This window comes from Rhamphochromis longiceps, linkage group LG14, assembly GCF_057381845.1.
Source record: "Rhamphochromis longiceps isolate RC_006_pf linkage group LG14, R_longiceps_female_GT1.1, whole genome shotgun sequence".
NCBI lineage: Eukaryota > Metazoa > Chordata > Actinopteri > Cichliformes > Cichlidae > Rhamphochromis > Rhamphochromis longiceps.
Genome location: NC_140570.1, coordinates 20,220,415 through 20,236,635, shown reverse-complemented (window position 1 = coordinate 20,236,635; position 16,221 = coordinate 20,220,415). Strand labels below are relative to the sequence as shown.

The window sequence follows — 16,221 nt, the reverse complement described above, 5'->3', positions numbered from 1 at the left end:
GATGCTATCATAACAATAAAATCTAAAATCTCTGATTAATGTTTGTTGAATCTACAATATCAAGAATTAAAGCAGTTCTGAAGGTAAAAAAGGGGGATCCAACCTGGAATCTATCTGATCAGTCAGCCAGATTACAGCAATGAATCAGGCACTGCAACCCTCAGTTTAACCTAATACTAAAGTCGGTGTATTTAAATGTATGTAACAATGCAACAACAATACCTATATATTAATATCTAACATTGGGAGCACCTTTAAGTTGGAAGGAATGAAGCAGAAAGGTCAGTGTGAGACTTTTCTGTGATCGGTGCCTCTAAGTGGAAAATGTTCATCACTTATCAGTAAAATATCAACACTGAACACAAGAGGAGAGCGCAGAAAGGAAAGGAATCAAAAGGAGCTCTACAGTGAAACTGAACAATGATTCCCTTTCCCCCTTTTTCTCATCTCCTCACATTTCTTCCTTCTCCCTTTCATCTTGGAATTGCTCTTTCCATCCCCATCATATCGCTCCTGTCTCGCATGGAGGGGGAGAGATAGTGAGAGGGACAGAAGGGAGGAAAGAGAAGTTTGTTTTTCCACAAGAGGACAACATTCCCAGGCCTGTACCATTTCTCTTCCTATTAATAGAGCACACACACACACACACGTTATCTAAACACCAGCTCCTACATCACTATAGCTACTGCGGAAAACACGAGCAAAATCCAATATTACTTTATGTTGTAGTGTTACAGTGTGGTCAAATATAGTTACAATTATCTCATGATCCACCACCGGCGTGATACAGAGACAGAGACAGACGAAGGCAGAGCGCCGACAGGAGTTTAAGATCATTTATCGCTGTGCCTCGCCCATGTTCTTGTCTTGTACTCCTTAATAAAGCAGTCACTCAGCCTCAGGCCTGATGTCTGATTTATTTCGTGCATTCGGCTCACTCATATCATACCGTTGACTTTGACAGTGAATTCAAACAATTTCCACACTCGCTGGAATCCAAAGTTAACATGACACCACAAAAAAAAAGAAAGGGAAAAAAAACAACAACGATGGGTCAGTCACGCTTCCACCAGGACCCAGCTCCTCCACATACCCCAAAACTGTCTTACTTATTACCAGAGGAGCAGCCTACCGTAAACAAGATAAGAGGTTGTCATGTACGTAGCTGTTAGGCCTCTGTGGTGCAGAGGTTAAAAGGTCTGGTGTCGACCCCGGAGGCTGCTCAGCTCCAGAGGTGAATGACGGGGGAGGCTACAGCTCGGCGCCAGTTTTGTGGAGACTCTCTACACAACAGAGATCAAACTTTACAAATGAATTTACACATGGATTTGTGCTCAGCTCCAGCAAGAGATGATGCTGTTTAATATGATGTCATTGACTTGTGCACATCCTGTTCATGTTGTGTCCCGGTCACTCTGTGATGTGCTGAGTACCAAGAGATCCCAAAGGGAACGGCCTGAGCCTTTTTTGTTGGTTTGATTTTGTTTGCTTTTGTTTGTGTATGAGTTTTGCCACTAAGGCTTCCCTTATGCTCGCAGGATCGGGTGTGGTGCTCTCAAATAGTGACTCCGCCAATGATGAATGTGCGAATATCCACTGTGGTATTCTCCTAAGTGGTAGGTGTCCCCACTCAGATAAAGCCTTCACATCAGCGCTGGTAAAGGGGGATCAGTAGCCGAAACCAGAAGCAAAGAAATCAAAGTTCTTTTTTTCCAGTAAGTATCATTTTTCCAAACTATACCAACATCTCAGTTTCTGCACTGATTCATCATTGAAAAGTGACCCAATTATACAACAGTGCTGCTTCTTAATTAAGGTAAAGCTGAGGTCATCGTATTCGGCCCCAAAGATATGATAACTGTGGTGTCTAAGCAGATACTTACTCTGGATGGCATTGCCTTGGCTTCCCGTAACAACACTGTGAGGAATCTCGGAGTGGATTTTTGGCCTGGATATGTCCTTTGACACACATATTAAAAGTAAAATGGGAGGCAGAGCCTTCAGCTTTCTTCTGTAGAACCAGCTCCCAGTTCGGATTCAGGAGACAGACACCATCTCTACTTTTAAGATTAGACTTGAAAGCATATAGTTAAGGCCCAAACAGGTGGCCCGGAGACCTCCCTTAGTTACACTAAATGTTTCGTCTTCAGTCACCTTATTTCACTCACTATATGTTTATACACTGCTCTGCTTTTAATCATTAGATATTCATACTGTCTGGCTCTCTTTCACAGTGTGTCCCCCTCACCAGCACCACCACCCCACCACCACCACCGGTTGTGGCAGATGGCTTTCCCTCCCGAGACTGGTTCAATTGGAGGTTTCTTCCTGTTAACAAAGGGAGTTTTTCCTTCCTACTTTTGCGAAGTGCTTACTCACAGGGGGGCGTATGATTGATGCCGTTATCTCTATATTATTTTAGTGTTTTTGCTTATAATATAGAGCGCCTCGAGGCAACTGTTGTTGCAATTTAACATCATGGTGGGGAGTCACATGATTAATAGTGGATCAATGACCCTCTTAAGGGATAACCCAAAATAGGGTTTAAATACCTGGGACACACCAGCATTTGGTTTTAGAACTGAAGAAGCTTCTCAGATGAGAAGTGAAATATCTTCAGGAAACTTAAGCTCAATCGCTTTCTTTCCATGCTCCTTGGACGTCATATAAACAAACTAGAATAGTTTCTTAAACCCGGCTACAGCATCAGTGGCACCCGGGTGTGGATACAAAATTGAGAGGTGTACGACCAACTGAAACCAAAGTGTGGCTTACCCCAGTGGATGTGACGTCATTTTTGATGTGTGGCGCTGTTCGCCAGAGTGAGAACATTGACGGCACCACAACTCTGATCCACAACAGAGATTCAGCCTAATGTAAATTACTACCGAGCAACTGATCGTGTATAATTGGTGTTATAGCGTCAACACCGAGCTTCCATACTTTGGTTTGTGCCAAGTTGGTAAAATGATCAAGAAAGATTTATTTCGGGTTTATTATGATAAAAGTTCAATGTCGGCATTATTGGATTGGTGACAAATGTTCATACGCCAAGCAAATCTTCTTTAAATGGAGCTGTGTTTATATTTTGGCCTGCCATGCTTCGAACATGCACATAGAGTCCTTTTCTGGCTGAGGGGCTGTTCCCTCCGTCAATAAGATCCAGATGTGAGCTCAGTGGGAGAGTGGATAAAAATAGAGTGAGAGAGGTGAGAGAGGAAGAAAGACAAAGGCAGAGACGGGGGTCAGAGCGAAAGCAAGATGGACAAAGTCTCATCTGAGCATACGTCAACACAAAGCTTCAAGAACCTCTCTCATCGTCCTCAACTTCTTTCTCTCCCCTCCTGTTTCTTCTCCCCTCTTAAACAAAAACACTAGCCCCTCTGATGTCACCACATTCCTATGACAAAACACGCCCGGCCCATACACACAGTTGCCACGGGTGACCAAGAATACACACAGGGGTGACCCTCATCATTGTCAAACCCTAAAATATTAGACCGCAGCTCCATGCATGACTGTTCGTAATGTCAGCATTGGCAGTTTAAAAAGTCCTCCCTCTGTCTTTTCTGCGCTTTTCCTCTGACAAATATATTATAGCTGCAGAACGATGTGTGTGTGTGTGCGCGTCAAAAAAATGCCTCCCCCAAACCCACTTCCTGCCCTGCCCTTTCAATGAAGACAATTATGGCTCCTGCAAGCAGGATAACACAGAAGAAATAGCTCCTTAAAAGGAAGGATCCATGTTGTTTTTACCTCTGCACATAATTTTTCAAATTAAAAGCCAGTGTCGCATGTTTTTTAAATATAAAGACTAAAAGAAGTTTCTTGTGTCTGAAGGAGAGCAAAGGTAAGGTATTTATAATCTTTATGGCATTTTTGCTTCTTTGGAAAGTGGCCGCAATGACGAGCTGCAACACTGAGAGTGGCTTTACTTCTATTAAATTAAAATAAATGGTAGCATGACTTCACTGCACATTACACTACTGGACATAACTGATTACTATAAGCACATATTTAGTGCTTTTTAGGGTTTAGAGTGGCTTAAATGAACAAGGAGGCCAACTGCTACAGTTTGGAATAAAATAGATATAAAAAGATCCTTTGGCATTGATGTCTCGATACCAGACAGGAAGTCCTGAAGACATGAAGATATGATGATAGAGCAGTTTTAAATCATCGACTGTGAAAACACTGAACTTTTCAAGTGTCACTGAGAGCTGAAAATGCTTTATACTGAAATCTAGTGACAAACCAGCGACCTTACATGTGCACCGTGGGTCAATGGTTTCTCAGCAGGAGAGCACAGATACTTAACAAACGTCACGTGTCACATTTCTCACTGACATCAAACTGGAGCTAAACAAATAGTCATTTATGACCAGCTAGAGGTGAGCTCCATATTCTCATTGTGCTAACCCCGTGCATCCCGGACATCTAGTGCACATCTCTCAGGTGGCAGTGGCTTTTAATAATAATGGTATTTGACACCAAAGGAACAAAAGGTGTTCTTTAAAGAGGTTACCTCAACCGGGAAACCAAGAAGCCAATAATAGTGTTTTCACAAAGGGCCACAGAGATTTGAGGTGGTGCTGTAGGCCTTATACCAATATTGGATGGCCTTTTATTTCCACCTTTTACAAATACAAATTTTATTTGTCACATACACAGTACAACATATAGTGAATATGCAGTGAAATGCTTGTGTACTGAACTGCGGACAGGCTGCAGACGTAGCCGCACCACTCCAGGGCTGGTTTTTAGCATGGGGCACTCTAGCCAGGACCCCGGGTAGGAATCGAACTCGCAAACTCCACTCCAGAGGTGTGTAGTCTTACCACTACACTATGGTCCTAATTCACACTAGCATTACTTCTCTAACCTTGAGGTGTATCTAAGGCCTCAGTCACACAGGCCTAGAGAACGGCTGGCGACACACTCACAGCCTCCAGTTGCTACAGAAATCTGTGCGATCCCCAACCAGTTGGTGAGTGGTTGCTGGAGGCTGCTTGCTGTTGCTGAAACCAGTCACAAAGATGTGCTGTACTCAAAACCTCTTTGTGATTGCTTTAGTCGTCCATAGTTTGAAGGGAAGACGCCAACTTGTCTACAAACACTCGTCATTAGTACTTGAGCCGTGGGAAAACTTCTCCAGAAACAGAGAATATTCGCCTTCACACACACGTTTCAGATGGTGCAACTTTTACTTTTAACCCTTTAAATCCTAATCTAATTTAGCCTTTAAACCAGGGGTGGGCAACTCCAGGCCTCAAGGGCCGGTGTCCTGCAGGTTTTAGATGTATCCTTGATCCAACACAGCTGATTTAAATGGCTAAATTATCTCCTCAACAAGTTCTCCAGCGGAATGTAATGAACTAATCATTTGATTCAGGTGTGCTGACCCAGGGTGAGATCTAAAACCTGCAGGACACCGGCCCTTGAGGCCTGGAGTTGCCCACCCCTGGGCTAAACCCTAACCCGTCGACATGCTTCAGTTTCACTTCCACTAGGCAAGTAGTTGTTGAGGGTTTGCAGACAAGTTGGAGTCATCCATATAACCAAACATTTTACTTGGTGAAAGGAGGTTGCCGGTAAGTTGCCAACTGATGTCTAGGCCTGTTTTTCCTTGTTTAAGCTACATGTTAGATTTGGGTTAGCCCATATTTATCTATTATATTTGGTTTGTTTTTTTGAGTTATTGTAAAAATATTATATCTTAATTAAATTGCTGATGAGTAAACCCCTTTCTTCTCTAAGTCCAGACAAACTGTTGATTTTTCTGTACCTGCACATAAAATGCATAATGTAGGAGACTAATTGCTAGCTCTTCCACAAGCCTTTGCAACCATTTATTTATTCATTACTTAGCCCTAACACCCTTCTCTACAGCAGCAGCTGTATGAAGTCATCATGGATTAAAGGTAAGTGTTTGCTCACTGCAGTGGTCAGGCTATAAAGAGGCTTGTTAAAATTATGTAAAATTCACATGATGAATAAAGCGCAGTTTTTAAAGAAGGGAAAGCTGGAGGATTGCTTCATGAAAATAACCAGAACAAGTGAGCAGACCTGACGTTTGAAAGATTCATATTTTATTTTAAAGCAGCTGACATGGATTCATAGCTCCCTTCTTCTTCTTTTTTTAAATTCAGGGTCAGATTATGAGCTATTTTAGGGCCTTGTCATCTTCTTATCATAAAGGTTTTGCTGCTTCAGCCTTTAGTTTCAACCTTGTAACTTTTTAGTGAAGTAAAATGATGAATGAGAAAACAAAGACGTGACAGATCAAGAAAAAAAAGAAAAAGTGCAACAAAATCAGAACAACTACAATAATGAGTGTGTAAAATGAAGTGGTTCTCATTTGAACTGTGCTTATTAAACTTTGGGTTTGGATCCTTAATTTTACCATAGGCTTGTTTTTAATGTGTCCACGTTGCCAAAATCCTGCTGTTTTATCACGCTGCAAATCAGGCACCAAGATTTAGTCCTGGCCGGACATTTATGCTAACAAGTGATGTTTAATAAGAGCTCTTTTAAACCCCATGAGAAAAATGGTTAATTTCTCTCCTCCCTTCACAATAACATTTCAGAGCCACAGAACCGAAATGCCAACTGCCGAATAAAATGTTTGAACAGGGGAAATGTTGAGGCCTCGCTGAAAATAAGAAGCCTATTGAGGAGCGAAGAAGGACTACATTGTTTCAGGACAAACGGACCCGATTACCCACAACCCCCTAGCTGTCACTGGGTGATGGGGGCTTTGTGTGAGTCCTTCAAACAAACGTTTGGGGACAGATGCACGCACGAACACACTCGCATTCCTTCAATCTGCAGATAAATGGCAGTCATCATCATTAACCTTCATCACTGCCCTTGTGATTACTGCTGCTGTTATATCTGGCAGAATTTCCACGCTGCTGGATGAATGTGAGCGACAGCCAAGGGACAGCAGGTCAGCACTCTCTCACACACACACACACACACACACACACACACACACACACACACACACACACACGAAATTAAAATTTAATAATTCAGCAGGATTGTAAGCAAGGTTTGGCAAGAACAGCATGCCAGTTTCAGTTTGGACATTTGGTTTTAGGACACGGGTTCCACAAGCACGAGTGTGTCTGGTATTTCTGGAATCGTTTGATGGTATTTGTTTTGATTCAAGCGCATTAAATAAACAACAGGGTTCATGCCCAAATGAAGCTCTGACTCAGAAGAGATATCTCTCCTCCTTTCTTTATTTTCTTGCTTTACGCCAGATCAGGTATCACCGCTCCTGTCGACATCATGCAGGGCCAAGTGTAAAAAACAAATCAGCATTTAGAGCTCTTGGCCCAATCAAACCAACACTGACCTCAATGTCTGAAACTTTTCCTGTTAACGCCGGAAATCTTCTGTCTGTGATAGGCAACCAATCAGATGACTGGCTTTGAAGGAGGCGTCTTCCATTGGATAAAAATGGATGATTTTAAACTGTGCATCATGTAAACTTACTGTAGTGGAGGCCAAGAAGAAAGACATGGAGGTGGAAATGCAAGGTACAAGCAAGAACTGTGATTCTCTGTTTACGGCATTGAAACGATGCACAGCAGGGGCAGGAAGATGCAGGGAACAGACTGTCTCACTTTAATGGCCACTCTCCTATGATTTCTTCACCCTCTGATTTCTTAAGTGCACTTGGCACAATCCAGCTGCTGCTACTGAGGGAGAAGCTACAGGAAAAACATCCACCACCTCATGGATTACGGACTAGCTGACGGACAGGCGAGACCAGGAAGCGCTCTGCACGAGCTCCACTGTGTCGTCTCCATTCCTGTTGAGCTTGTACACATCAGACTTTCCTTACAGCACTGGGTCAGGATCATGCCACCTACAGAGATACTCCCTATCAAAGGGAACCATGAGCAGGGAGTTGCTGTTTCCACTTCATTATAAAAGAAAAAAGGTGCACAAACATGTAGAAATCACTGACGAGTCTGGGCACTGATAGCTCTGTGTTCGTCTGAGCTTGTGCTAAACTCAATTTAGTGTGTGAGATAAACACACGCAGGCGTGAAAGCGTGCACACACATCATCTCCATGCTTATGTTTCTTTCTGTCTCTCTCTCCCTCAGTCACACTACCACACACGAGTTCAGCTGAGGTAAGGTCAACATATTTTCAGGATGACTCACAGCTTGGTGAGAACTCATCTTGGGACTAAATGTTTTACTTAAGTACAAAGGTTGCCGGTGGCCAGAACCAACCTCTCACCTATGTGGGGGGTTGAAGAAACAAAACAGGTCACCTCCTCAGGACTTTCTTTTAATTGGGAGAAAAGGGCCTAAAAAAAGTCATCAGGACTATATGTTATGTTACGAGGACTGTAAACAAAAGCCGTGCTTTAAGCTCCCCCAATAAGGCAATCTGAGTATTTATTAACCTCAGCGCGAGAGGTGAAGTGAAGTTGCACTAACAGGCAGATGGTGACCGGATCAGCTCTGATGCTGTAATAAAAGTGGCATTAATCTGATCACGAAAGGCTCAAACACACACGAACTATATTAAAAATGCTACAGCGATGCCATCCCCATGCTGCAGAGGATGATGGGACATCAGAGGGAACCACAGTGATGGAGTCCACCTCAAAGGGGGTGATTTCACTGATGAGGTAATACAATGACAGCAGCGCAGAGCTAAAGTTACAAGATACAAAGCCTGTGATTCAGCAGTGTACGATCCACACACACAAACAATGGAATCTAATTGTGGAATACCTTTAGTACTCTAATCTAAAGTTTTACTCAAAAACATGAAAGCTTTCTACCTGATTACATTCATTAATCGTCATAACTAAATCCACTCCAGCTTCAGGGAAAACATCAAAAACAAATGTCACTCTGCAGAAAAAACGAAATCAAAAACCACTCCACCTGCCTTTGAGGCGTCTTTGGCCGTAGCTGCTCCCTTTTCCCTTTTCCAATCATCTTCCTCCTCACCCTGCGCCTTAATCCGGGAACCAACCAGCCACTCGGGAACAGCGCTCCGACACTTCCAGCGTCTCCCTTTCCCATTTTCACGAGTGTTTCTTAACTGACAGCTAGAGCATGAGCCAAACCGGCGGACTGATGCCATAAGATAAGGACAGAAGCAGAGAAGGCAGGAATGGGAATGTCATGTTTCCCCAGGGTGGGACAATGGAAATGAACACCCAAGTCAGCCCACAGTTAGGCCGAGGCCAAGACGCTGTATACGACTGACTGTGTGTGCACGCCTGTGTCCAACCACGCTGCAAAATATGCCATGTTAGACATCGCACAGTCATACTATTGTGCGAGTGACAAGGCAAGACATACAGGAGGTCACTGGAAGTTTAGAGAGAGACACACACACACACACACACACACAATAATATAACCACTCACAATGCAAGTTTCATGGTTTACTCTCCACTGAACTAAAAAACAGAGGATTTCAAAGTCATATGAAAAGCAAATTAGGCTCGTTATAAGACATACAGCCACATTAGAACAGCTTTTCATTCAGCTCTCATTAGGCACAACCAAAGGGAATATACATTTTTCCCACAGCAACCAGAATCCGATTGGTTCGCTAGGCCTGTGTGACTGAGGCCTTATTTTTAATGTCTTAGCTCTTGCTTTAATGTTCACCCTGTACTGTGGTGCCCAGACTGCTAAAGTTAAAGCAGACACAACTAAAGGACATAATCTTCGTTGTCACTAACTCATTTCTGTTGAACTACAATGGATTTTTTTCCCCCCAGGTATTCTTCACAGGACCTTTTTTAGCTTTGTTAGCCTCGGGCTGTTTCACTCAGGCACATGGAAGCTAGTACTGTAGTAAACCTCACATTAGGTGAATCATCAACAAGCTGAAAACCTGAATTTGCATCTTAGAGAGCTTCGAGGCCACATGGTCTGCAGATGTATGTGACTCAGACAGAAAACCACAGAGAAGACTAACTGATATGAGACATAGCTCATATGGTTATCTTAAAGCGTCTGACCCATTTTCTGAGTGGTATAAGAACCGGGTCAAACTGGAATCTGGACATTTATGTCGAGACAAAAAGCACGTTTCAGTATGTCGAAATCTGCCCGTGCACACACAAAAAAGCTGAAATAGCAACTCTGTTAGAAAGTGCTGTTTCAGAAGAGGCTTTCCTTACATAAGCAAACTGCTCTGTAATTACACTGGGTGGATCCACACCAACCGAGAGAGGAGCGAGTTAGAAAGAGACAGTAAAGAGGAGAGCAAGTGGGAACAAAGAGAAAGAAAAGACAGCCACCGTTCACAAGTTTGAACTTTAATGGTGAAAAAGAAACAGACAGCCACCCTCCTTAAAAGGAAAAGTTGAAGATTTTCAAAGCATATTGCAACCGTCACCAACCGAGGGCAAAGACATCTGAACCGTTTTTCCCACAGATGTTTTTTCCCCACTGTGAGAACCCAGATGGAGCCTCATTTCTTTGCTGTGACACTACATGTCAGTGAGGTTTATGTATTTATTTATTTTTATTGCTCAAAAGCATCTTTTGAAAAGCTTCATTATTCACATGCTATCTAGTCCGTGGATGTTAACCTAGAATTAGTTACTGCAGTCCAAGCAAAGTATGGACTGTGTGTGCTGAGCTTATTTAATCCATTTTAAAACGAGAAAGATTGGCCAGTGACCAAATTTACAGGGTTTTTTTTCTCTCTTCATCTTTTTACCAAATTTAATCAACGTCATGTTGGCAGTTTTTTGTGTAACAACGCCAACAAAAAGACAACTAATCACTAATCCAAGAGAAGACCAAATGCAAAAGGAAATGGTATTTTGGACAGTTATCTACAGTCTTGCTGAGAAGGAGAAAAGAGTATTCTTTCCTGTGTCTCTCCTTTAGTCTGTGTTTTGTCCCCTATAGACTTTTCTCTCCTTTCCCTGGAGGTTTCTTCCTGTTAAAAGGGAGTTTTTCTTTTCCACTCTCAAAAAGTCCTTCTTCACAGGGGGTCGTTTGAATACTGTAGGTCTTTACCTTACAGTATAAAGTGTCTGCTGTTGTGATTTAGTGCCATATAAATACAACTGAATTGGAAATACAGGCTCAATTAGAAGCTACAGTAAACAGCACAGCTCTGTAACAAAAAGGCGACCAAATCGGCCTCAAAGCTTACTTTTAAAGCTCCAAGTTTAACAAATTCAATTCCAGTTTTTTCATATTAATGGCCACTTTGTTAGGTACACATTGCTAGTCCTGAGTTTTTCCCCTTTTGCCTTCAGAGCTGCATTAATTTAGCACAGCATGGATTCAACGAGGTGTTGGAATCATCCTGCAGATATTTTGGTTCGTACTGACGGGACAGCATCACACAGTTGCTGCAGATTTGTCAGCAGCGATGTGCATCTCCCACGAACATCCCAAAGGTGCTGTATTGGATTGATTTCTGTTGTCTGTGGAAGCCATTGTCATGTTCAAGAAATCCTATTGAGATGATGTGACCTTTGTGACACAGTGAGTTATCCTGCTGGAAGCAACCATTAGAAGATTGGTACACTGTGGTCATAAAGCTATGAACATGGCCAGCAACAATACCCAGGATGGATTCATGTTTTCTTGTTGTTTGCACCCCATCCTGGCTTGCATCAAAAGTTCAAGCTGCTGGTTGTGTAATAGTGAGGAGGATATTTTTAGACTCCTTATTATTAAATGAGCATAGTTTAAGCTCCTCAGCATACCTGAGTATTGTTGTTGGCCTTGTTTATTCCTTTATGACCAGCAAAAATCAAGACTCGTAATACCAGACAACATTTTTTTAATCTTCTGTTGTCCAATTTTGGTGAGCCTTTGTGAACTGTAGCCTTAATTTCCCGTTCTTAGCTGACAGACGTGATCATCTGCTGCTGTAGCCCTTCTGCTTTGAGGTTGTGCAACAAGCCTATTTAGAGATGGTCTTCTGCAATACCAAACTTATAACAAGTGGTTATTGTTGACATCCTATCAGCTCAAAACAGTCTGGACATTCTCCTCTGACATCAATAAGGCATTTTCACCCAGGAAACTGCCACTCACTGGATATTTTCTCTTTTTTGGACCAGTCTCTGTAAACCCCAAAGATGGCTGTGCGGAAAAACCCCAGTAGATCAGCAGTTTCTGAAATAACCAAGCCTTCCCATTTTGCACCAGCAACCATGCCTCATTCTGATGCCCAGTTTGAACCTCAGCAGGTCAAACGGCACTAGGCTAGATTGTTCATTGCTTTTGAGTGTTTTTATTAAGCTGACCAGCTGCTGGCTCTATACTAATGCTATCATGCAAATGTGAAAGTAGTATCACGCCTAAATGTTTTCTACCCAAAGTATTACTGCAAAGAGATAATGTAATCTATATTGTTTTATATAGATGAACAAACTATACCCAGTGAGCTACTCTTGGTTATTGATTAAAATTACTGGTTAGATATTGGGGACATGTTCTCTGCGGTCTTGAGGCTTTAAGAAGGATCAAGCCCAACATTCCTTTTAATTACTGGTTATACTTGTGACACTTGATCTACCTACCAAGTAAAAACTACACAATAGACATGCCAGTATATTTCATTTATTAAATCAAAGCACACTTGCGTCAGTATCGTGGTTCCATAATTATCTTTTTAGGCTTAACCTCTAAGGATTTGTTTTCCAACTCCACCCACATAAAGTTAGAAGCTTCCCATGTGTCACTGATGCCACAGATATCAGTAGACAACCTTTTGATCTTTTGATTCATCCCACCGCTTCCCTCTCATCTCCAGAGTCTTTGGGTCATTTGGGCAGGACAAGCCATATCTGCACCCTTTCATCTCTCCGATACTTTTTTACCTCTCTCTCAGCAGCCAGCACTTTTTGGACCTCGCTAAACCTCTGCTGACCTTTGCATATCAAAAAACAAACCCCCTCGCACCCACACAATATCCCCTGTGTGGATATGGAGCTGACCTTTCCCTTTACTTTTAAGTGTGGTTTCAAAGAAAGCTGCACATTGGATAAGCTCCTTCTTCTCCATTGATCACAGTGTAAATGATTTTGATTGCACATTTTGTAGTTGATAAAAAAAACACTTCATTATACACTCACCTGTTCAACTGCTTTTAAGAACAAATATTTAATCAGGCAATCAAGTAGCAACATCCAAGCATGCAGACACACTCAAAGAGACCTGCTGGAGTAACTTAAGAGACTTTAAATGTGGCATGGTTGTTGGTATGAGTATTTAAGAAACTGTTAATCTACATTTCCCTCAGAGTCATCTCTGGAGTTCACAGAGAAAGGAGAAAATATCCTGTGAGCAGCAGTTCTCTGAGTTAAATAGCTTGTTAATGCTGGAAGTCAGACGAAAATGACCAGACTACTTCGAGCTAATAGGAAATAAACAGTAAGTCAAACAACCACCAGTGATGCAGAAGAGCATCTTTGAATGCACAACACATCAAACCTAGAAACAGTTGGGCTACAGCGGCAGAAGACCACACCAGCTGCCACTCCTCTCACTTGTGACTATGCTTGATAACTAACAGTAGACAACAGCAGCAGGAGGCTTGGGTTACTCCAGTTTATCTGTGATTCAGTGCTGACTGAAAACATCTCTGATTTGTGATAACATGCAGGCACCCGTCCTTTATTTGTGAGTTCATAATAATATTCCAGGTGTAAAAAGACAAAAAAAATGTGTTGTTTTTGTTTTTTTGGCTGTCTGAAGTAAAACCTATAAGTGGGAATAGCCCAAGAAAAAGATCCGTCAGAGGGAGAGTATTAGATTCCATGTGGGTGGCCTGATATAACAAAGTCGGTCATAAATCTGGAGTTATAAACACTGTGCTTTTAGACCTAATCCATGGAGAGCGGAGCACAAACCAATCTCTATGCCTCTTTCCTTCTCTCTTACTATATATCCTCGTTCGCTTCTCCCATTACCTCAAAAACCCACTTCCTCTATAAACTTGGCTGGCCTCATCAATAGGAGAAGAATGAACATCAGAGTTAAGAAATGTATTTCACGCCACAGTGAATCGCGGAACAAGTAAAGTCTGTCCACAGTGTGCAAGAAGTACACAGAAGCATGAACGATTTGGAGTTGGCATCCTTTTGAGTCCAGACTGTAATTTGTCTGATTACACGCACCAAACAGCATTTAATTACTGGCCAAAACTGACTTTGGGGCTTTAAATTGCTTAACGCATAATGACGAGTACCTACAACCCAAATGATCCTGCAGAAGCCTTCTAATAGCCGGCCCACATGACCAGTGTGCAGCTCTTTTGGGAAAGTTAAAGACGGTTACGTAACATGAAGCAAAGGGAAGATGGGCCACATTCCTGCTGCCTGTTAAAGTGAAAACTACTGCAGCTGTAGGAGAAACACACACACAGACACACACACACATCCAGGAGGACTTACAACGCATCTGTTGGAGGCAAAGACAATATTTATGCCTCATCTGACCTATAAAGTGCTACTCTATACCAGAGAAATGTGAATTTTACCCACACTGGGTAAGCTGTGGTTACTTTTTCCAAACATTTAATGAAGGACTTTACCAATGCATGATCAAACATGTTCAGTTTCAGCCATAAAATTTATATCTGTCAACATAATATTATAATGTTGGTCAAGATTCTCTCATAGCACTGCCTTACATGAAAATCTGGACATCTGCATAAATATCAATAAGATTTGTCCCCAGGCAGTTTCAGTGTGAGGATCCAAACGTTTGTCAAACATGTAAACTTTAGAGTTTAAAGGTTTCCGCTTTAGTGAAGAAAAAAAAAGAAAAGATAATGGTTATATTAAGATTTTACATTTTACTCACCTCTGGTTCAACAATAAACCAGCCTTTTCCTACCATCTGCTCCCATTACCTCTCATTCCTTCACTCCCCCCGCCTCCCTTCCTTCCCTCCATTTCCCTCCTCTCCCTGTTCTATTTTGATCCTGTAACTTTTTTTAAAACCAGAAAGTTTCCTTCCAACTCTCTCCTTTTTTTGCTCCCTGCCTTCCTCTCTCCGTCTCTCTCTACCTGACACTTGGCTCGCCTGCCTGCCGTGCACCAAGACAAAACGTTATGACCTCACTTCGGTGCAATGTTCCAGAGAGACACGGAGAGACAGAGCAGCGAAGGATGAAATAACAGGAGGTAGAAATATAGAAGAATTGGCATTAAAAAAAGATAAGTGGAGATGGGATGAGGGTATAAAGTAGAAATGCAGCCTGGAGAAAAGAAAACAGCTATGATTGGCAACATCTGGATGTGGACGGGAGAAGAAATGGGGACTGGAATGATGCAAAGGGGCACGGGAGGAGGAGGAGAGGAAAAACAACAGAAATTAATGGGAGATTTTGATGTCAGGAAACTGCACCATGGCTGAAATAAGCCATGTCTCCAGAAAAGGAAAGAAAAACGCTCCTTCTTCCTCCCGTTCTTCATCCCTCCCTCGCTTTAGGAACTTGCCTGCGATCCATTTTAGCTTGGCACTGTTGTTATTACATTCAGGCCAAATCTCTCTCACACACAGAGCACCAGTGCTGCAGGACCCTAAACACAGTCACCTGGCAAAAGTCTATGCTCTGAAGATTTGGAGCAAAAAAAGAGGCACTGACATAGTCCAGACGAACAACATGCATGGGCTCACACATACACAGGAGTATGACTAAAGAGGATAAAGAGAAAAACAGTTTTATACGCATGCGGGCGACACACAAATAAGAGCGCACCGGACACAATAACATGCACATAGCCAGTACTGCTGGAAGTCATCAAACCCTTCAGTTACTGCAACAACTTCCCTTTTCCCTAAACCCATTTCCTGCCCGATGAGGGTCACTCGCCAGCCACTGCTGCTGTCGCTAAGGACAATCGATTGCAAACAAATGAAGAGCAAACGTAACTGATGCAAATATTATTATCAGTGAAACCAAAAACAGCCCTGTGGACTGGATGCTGAAGCCGTGGAGCCGCACGCAAAGCTACATAATTGTTTGTTTTGAGCAAATAAAAACAACAAGGCTCAGATTCCTGAAAAACAGACACAGCGACAAATCTCAAGTAACCACAACAGTCGCTATGATAAGCAGCTGATGATGTAAGAAAACTGAAGTCTCGGACGTTAGGCCTGCACCTTCCTGTCCTTCCAGGCCTCAGACTGCATGAGGTGTGCTCTAAGCAAGAGCAGCCATGTATGGCAATCAGTGACACAC

At 42.4% G+C, this 16,221-nt stretch overlaps 1 protein-coding gene across 1 annotated transcript in view; it reads right to left on the bottom strand.

The window, feature by feature from the left end:
* Positions 1-16,221, bottom strand: part of arhgef17 (Rho guanine nucleotide exchange factor (GEF) 17) — a 66,769-nt gene that overhangs the window by 43,920 nt on the left and 6,628 nt on the right. The window lies entirely within an intron of this gene.